General features: G+C 38.2%; 1 pseudogene; it reads right to left on the reverse strand.

Annotated features, from left to right (window-relative positions):
* Positions 1-1184: 1184 nt before the first annotated feature.
* Positions 1185-1356, reverse strand: LOC111760098 (small nucleolar RNA U3; annotated as a pseudogene).
* Positions 1357-6385: the final 5029 nt, after the last annotated feature.

The raw sequence follows: 6385 nt of genomic DNA on the forward strand, positions 1-6385 counted from the left end.
GCTGCAAGTAATGGGTCAGCTGTGCGTCGCAGCCTCCTTAGGGTTCTGGGGGTGGAAGTCCAGCAGCACCCTGGCCCCAGGGGCCCGACCGCCTGCTGTTGTCAGGCAGCTGCAGGAGGGTCTGCACCTCACCCAGGGAGCAGCTTCCATTCTAACTCAAGTTCATAATGAATTAATTGTTAAAAGAGAAAAAGGTCCTGGACACATTTTTTCAAGTGATATCTATGCTGAAACTTTGATTTGAAAGTCTTCATTTTTTAGAATACATAAGATTTCTGAGAATCTAAATATGACCACTAAAGTTATACTTCTGTAGATTCTCCCAATCAGTTGATTAATTTTCATCTCAGAAGATTTCAACACTTAAATCTTTAAGTGTTTGCAGCCTGCTGTGGACTGTGAGGATATCATTAACGTGCGATGGTTCTGAAGAATTTTTACTGATGCTACATAAATCACTCCTTTGTCCAGTATTACCATAACAGTGTTCTGAAGAAGACCAGTTCTGTGAGCAAGATTATTATTACCCAAATGGGAGTTTTATGGTCACATAAATTTGGAAAAGTCTAGGTAGTGTAGTTTTCTCTTAGAGATCAAGAAACACATTGATATTTGAAAAATTCTGAGAATAAGCCTGTAGCACTCTTTTTATACCAGTGCTTCTCGATTTTATTTGGCCACAGAGCATACTTCAGAAAATGTTTCACTTCCCCTCCCCCCTTTTTTTCTACCTTTTCCCATATATATCAAGTTTTTGTTTGGGGGTACATAGATGGAATGCCTTTTTAAAAATCATTAGTAAGGAAAAAGCCTTCACAGAAGTGTCCCCAGATGGCTTTCTCTTAAGTCTTTTTTGGATGACCCAAACATCCCATGCTGTGTAGGATTCTGGCAAGTGAAGGTCTAACAAAGAGGGGTGGGGACTGTCAGGGCATGCTTAGACCAATCATGACCCAAAATCTGGGGCTGGCTTACTGGGTAATATCGAAGTTCTGCTAGCAAGGAAAGTGGGACTGACTTCTGGGAGGGCAACTCACAGTGTGATAGGAGTTTTCAAGGAAAAGTGTTTACCACCTCCACTGCTTTCCTACTGGTTCAAGTCACTATGTTTTCTCATTTCTGTAAAAGCCTTTTTTTTATTTTTAAAATCTATTCCTTATTCACCAGATTAAAACGGAAACCACTCAGACTGCGTTCGCTCGCTCTTACTCTTCCAAAGGAAGAGAAGAACGAACATCAATAGCAAAAGGCAGTTGCCATTAAGCAACACCTAGGGCCGGCTTCATGCTCAGGAGAGAACGCTGTGCCGCCTTTTTTTTTAAACTTGTGTTTTGATTCTTGTCCTGTTAATAACAATTCCCCATATAGCTGTCAGGGTATCATTTAGAAAACATAAACCATGTCCTGCTACTTCCTTGCTCAAAATCTTCTAATGGATTCCCATCGCATTTAGCATGAACTCCCGCTGCTAGATCATGACTAAAAGTCCTGTGAATTTCTTCAACTTCATCTCCTATCACTCCTGCTTTGTTCAGTTCATTCTAGTCCTGGCCTTTTTTGCTGTTTCTCCAAAATGCCAGGTTACTATTTTATCTTGTTACCTTGGCACTTTCCATCTTCTGCTTAGAAGTTTCCTTCTTCGTTTTTTCCTGTCTTGCTCTGTTTTTTCATGCTCCTTTATCACCTTTTCAAGGAGAATGTCTATGATCAGGCTTTCTAAAGCATGTGTTTTGTTTTGTTTTAAATAAATGAACCAATAATTTATTTCATTCTTAAAGATTATGTCCACTAGAGCTGTAATTTAAAAATTAGAATTATGTTATAACTAATTTTCTATTAGTTGCATTTGTAAAGTTTTGCTATTATCTTTTATAAATGATAAGCATCTGTTTTATTTTTCTTATATACCTTTTTGTTGCATACTTTTCAACATTACCATTTTCTGCTGTCCACACTAGAATATTAAAACAAGAGTTGATCACATTCATCCCTGTATGCCTAGCGTTTGGAACAGAGTCTTCACATGGTAGGCTGCAAATGCTTGTGGAAAGAATGAATGAAATCCATAAGGTTAAGAGAAAACTGGCACAGCCAATTAAAAGAAAGTGATGGGTTGTTTGTAAAGATAATTATGTTGTAGTCAAAATTAATTGGAGATTTTAATAATGAAAACTCTGACTAGCTAAGAGCTTGTTGACATCTTTGATCTCCTTAAAACCAATGAATGAGGATGAAATCACTACATATCAGCAGAGCTAGAAAGATGCATTGGTGAAGCTCGATTCTGAGGGGCTGTGACTCCTGTTCCCTTTGGGACTCTGTCTGAGTCCTCTGCTGATATAATTGCATCTTAAACACTATAATATTAGCTACTAAAATGAGAGACTTTTTCCTTGAGCTTCTTATAAAGATTTAGGAATGGGAGAACATTTCTTAGAGCATGCCACAGATTGAAATGGACTGATAAATACCCCTGAATTGAATAGAATCTAAGATGTCTTCCGACTATAAGTCTTTTTTTAGGTACCTGGGACCAGGGATTGAATCTGGGACCTCGTACATGGGAGGTGGGCGTTCAACTGCTAGAGCCACATCCACTCCCCCAACTATAGGGTTTTGAATTCCAGCTTTCTGCCTAACCACAAAGCAATCCTTCCCTTGCATTTAAATTCTATTTAAAGGAGTCTTTCTTAGAAAATGTCTTCTAAGACATTAAATTCAAGTCTAGATTATTCATAAATTTATCAATTTTGTCCGTAATTTTCATTGTCTTACCTACAAAAAGCTCAAGTTAAATTTCCTTATATTCAAGAACATTTTAAGGAGTACAAGTGATGTAGTAGGAACTTATCATTTAGCCAGATTTCTGTTTAAACCAATATTTTTAAAGCTTATTTCTTACTGTAATATCTTATCTTCACTATATATTAAATCTGAGTACCAAGATTCATATAAGAAGTTATATGGGGAAAGCATATGTGTCTCAAGTGACAGAGCTTCCGCCTGCCATATGGGAGGACCCAGGTTCCATTCCTGGGGTCTCCTGGTAAAAAAGAAAAAGAGAAAGCATGCCTGCATAGTGAGCCAGTGCCCATGCAGTGAGCCAGTGCCCACACAAGTGAATCATGCAGCAAGATGATGATGCACCAAAAAAGAGAGAGGAAGGGGAGAGTCAAGGTGAAGCACAGTAGAAACCAGAAACTGAGGTGTCACAGGTGACAGGGAACCTCTCTCCACATCAGAGGTCCCCAGGATCAAATCCTGGTGAATCCTAGAGGAGATTCCTAGAGGAGACAAAATGAGAAGAGAAGACAAAAAGAGAAATAGATATAGAAGATCACACAACAAATGAACAAAGACAGCAAAAACAGCAGGGTGAGGGGAGATAAAGAGGGGAAAGGAGGAAAAGATTTAAAAAAAAAAGAAGTTATATGGGAATTCTGGAGCTGATTAAAGACATTCACTTTAATCAGGAGAGGAGGAAGGAGAAGAGCCTGTTAAGCAAATGAATAGTAATGTGCTTAGCAATTGTTTAGCAATGCTTTCAATGCTTTCAAGCACTTGAAATGTGTGTAAACATTGTAAATGACATAATGAAGAAAGGCCAGTCAGTTCAGCTCATCCTTTGATATGGAAACTACAAATTGTCTTATTTTTTTAAAGATTTATTTTATTTATTTCTCTCCCCTTCCTCCCCTCCCTTGTCTGCTCTCTGTGTCCATTCGCTGTGTGTTTTTCTGTGTCCGCTTGCATTATCTGGCAGCACTGGGGAACTGCATCTCTTTTTTTGTTGTGTCATTTTGCTGCATCAGCTCTCCATGTGTGCAGTGCCACTCCTGGGTGGGCTGCGCTTTTTTCATGTGGGGTGGCTCTCCTTGCAGAGCACACTCCTTACACGTGGGGCATCCCTATGCAGGGGTGCCCCTGCGTGGCACGGCACTCCTTGTGCACAGTGGCCCTGCAAGTGGGCCAGTTTACCACATGGGTTAGGAGGCCCTGGGGATCAAACCCCAGACCTTCTGTATGGTAGATGGATGCTCTATCAGTTGAGTCACATCTGCTTCTCTGCGTTTTTAAATAAAGCAACACCTCCAAATAGCAACTCTTGGGTCCTAATGGTTGACGGAGTAAATAAACTTTTACTTTTTCTGATCACAATTTACTCCTAATAAATTTGGATGACAGGTGGTTGTTAGTTCCTTGGAAAGTTGTTAGTTTCTTGTGAAAACTTTGCAATGCACCCAGGCAGTGTAGTGTGTTGGCCTCCCAACCTGGCAAATCATCAAAAACATTGGGTGGAGGGATTTCTACAACTGCAGATATTATTTTGTCCCTTAAAAAAAGGAAAAAAAATCTCTTAATCTTGTCTTGACTTGAACTTTGAAAGATAATTTTTGTCTAGCACTTTCTTGCTATTTGCAAGATGAGGGCAGAGAAGAGTGGCAGTGCATTATCCATGAATTGTAAGTTTGGTTGTAGGTAATAATTTTGTCGTCTCTTAAATAGATACCCATAAAGTCAATTTCCCCCTTCAAAAATATTATTTTCAATGATTTGGCATGTAGACTGAGTCCCAAACATTCTCAGATCAAGAAATATTAATGGCCAACCTGAGGAGGAATTTGGCAAACACAAATTTTCTATGGAGAGAACAACCACATTGTATCAATAAAGGTGTTGTCAGGGAAGGGATGACACCCTTAAAAGGAACAACTGCAGAGAATTTAATCAAGGGACTATTTAAAAGTATAAGGTCAGGGTTAAGGGAAGCTAGAGGGGGATAGTGAAGAACCCAGGGCTAGAAAGAATGAGCAGTGGGCAGCATTATCACCACTAGACTTGAAGGTCAAGGCGAGGAAGCAGCTACTGGAACTCAAGGAAAGCTTAACATGAAGCTGAGGAGGAGCTACACTACAGGAGCTATGCTGTCAGCTCATGGATTAAAATTCCCTAACTTCTTTCTCCTGCTACTCTCCAGTCTCGGGCCAAGACCTCCACTGACTAAGGCCAACCTGACGCCAGAGGACGAGAGATGTGTTTAGTGTACATTTGGTGTCCTGGGGCGCAGAGCAGAATGGAAATGCATATAAAATGGGTCTGGATGGGCAAGACGATCCAATATACTCAGATTTCCTAAAGTTTGAGCTTGAGAGCTATTTGCACAAGATAAGTCGCTGAGTAAAAGTATTCTGAGAGCCATGTCAATGTGTCTGAGAGGGAATTTGTAAGTTTCTTTGCAGTTTGCTGATCAGTACAACTTCTTGAAGAAAGAAGGCAGGGCACCTCCATCTTTAATATATGGTGTGTCTTAATTCCTGAAAATCTTCTCTCCCATTCCCTCCTTCTTCCCCACCCATCCACTCAGTGTATCATAACATTGATGAACTGATTTGTCATGTAAAAGGATAATTGGTTAGCAGTCAGGGTCATAGGTTTGAATCCTTTGTGTGTATATAATATAATATGATATAATATGATATAATATAATATAATATAATATAATAATATATTATTATGTGTTTCATTGGTTCCAAATCATAGATTGAATCATTTACTTGACCAAACCCTTGTCATGTGACCACTGTGCATGCACACATGTAGTTGGGTGTAGTGCAAGGAAGGGATTACTATCCCATGTTTTGCTGAGGCAACATCATCTTTAATTACTGAAAAAATGAATTCACATGTTAGTAAAGTACCATCATCCTTGATAATAGGTCTTGCAGTAATTATTTCTAGAGTGCTCTACCATTTGCATACAACTTCTCATTTGATACTCATAATTATCTTGTGAGGTGGATTTTAATTACACCGGTTTTACAAATGAAGAAAATGAGTCCAATAGTGTTTAATTATACCCTAAAACTCATATAACTAACATATAGCCAGATTTAACTCAGACTTTCTAAGTCTAAATAAAGTGTTAAGTCTATTGCTACAAGATGGATAGAGCATATACTGTAGTTACTTCCTATTGTGACATTATGTTTTTGTCACTGAGATCTCCAATTTTTGGCTAGTAGAAGTTCCTATGAATATCTAACAAATCAAGCATATTTAATGTTAAGAATGAATTGAACACTGTTTAAAATAATGTGGCTTAAAAAAAAAGTGGATGAAAATATATGTTTTAAATCAATGCCACAATTATTGCCTATCAACATTAAAGAATAATCAATATCCAATTACTTGCTAGTGACTTTTTTTTCCTGGTGGAAATTCATTTAAATATTCACTAACAAAATATAAGGCAAAGCTGTTCTGCAAGCATATTTCAAATTACAATGGTTATTAGTCACTAGAAGCAAATAATATATTTAAAAAGCTGTTAGTTAAATTATATTTTAGATTATTTGTTTAATAAAGACAAAACATTGGCTTAACA

This window comes from Dasypus novemcinctus, chromosome 7 (genome assembly GCF_030445035.2).
Source record: "Dasypus novemcinctus isolate mDasNov1 chromosome 7, mDasNov1.1.hap2, whole genome shotgun sequence".
NCBI classification, from domain to species: domain Eukaryota; kingdom Metazoa; phylum Chordata; class Mammalia; order Cingulata; family Dasypodidae; genus Dasypus; species Dasypus novemcinctus.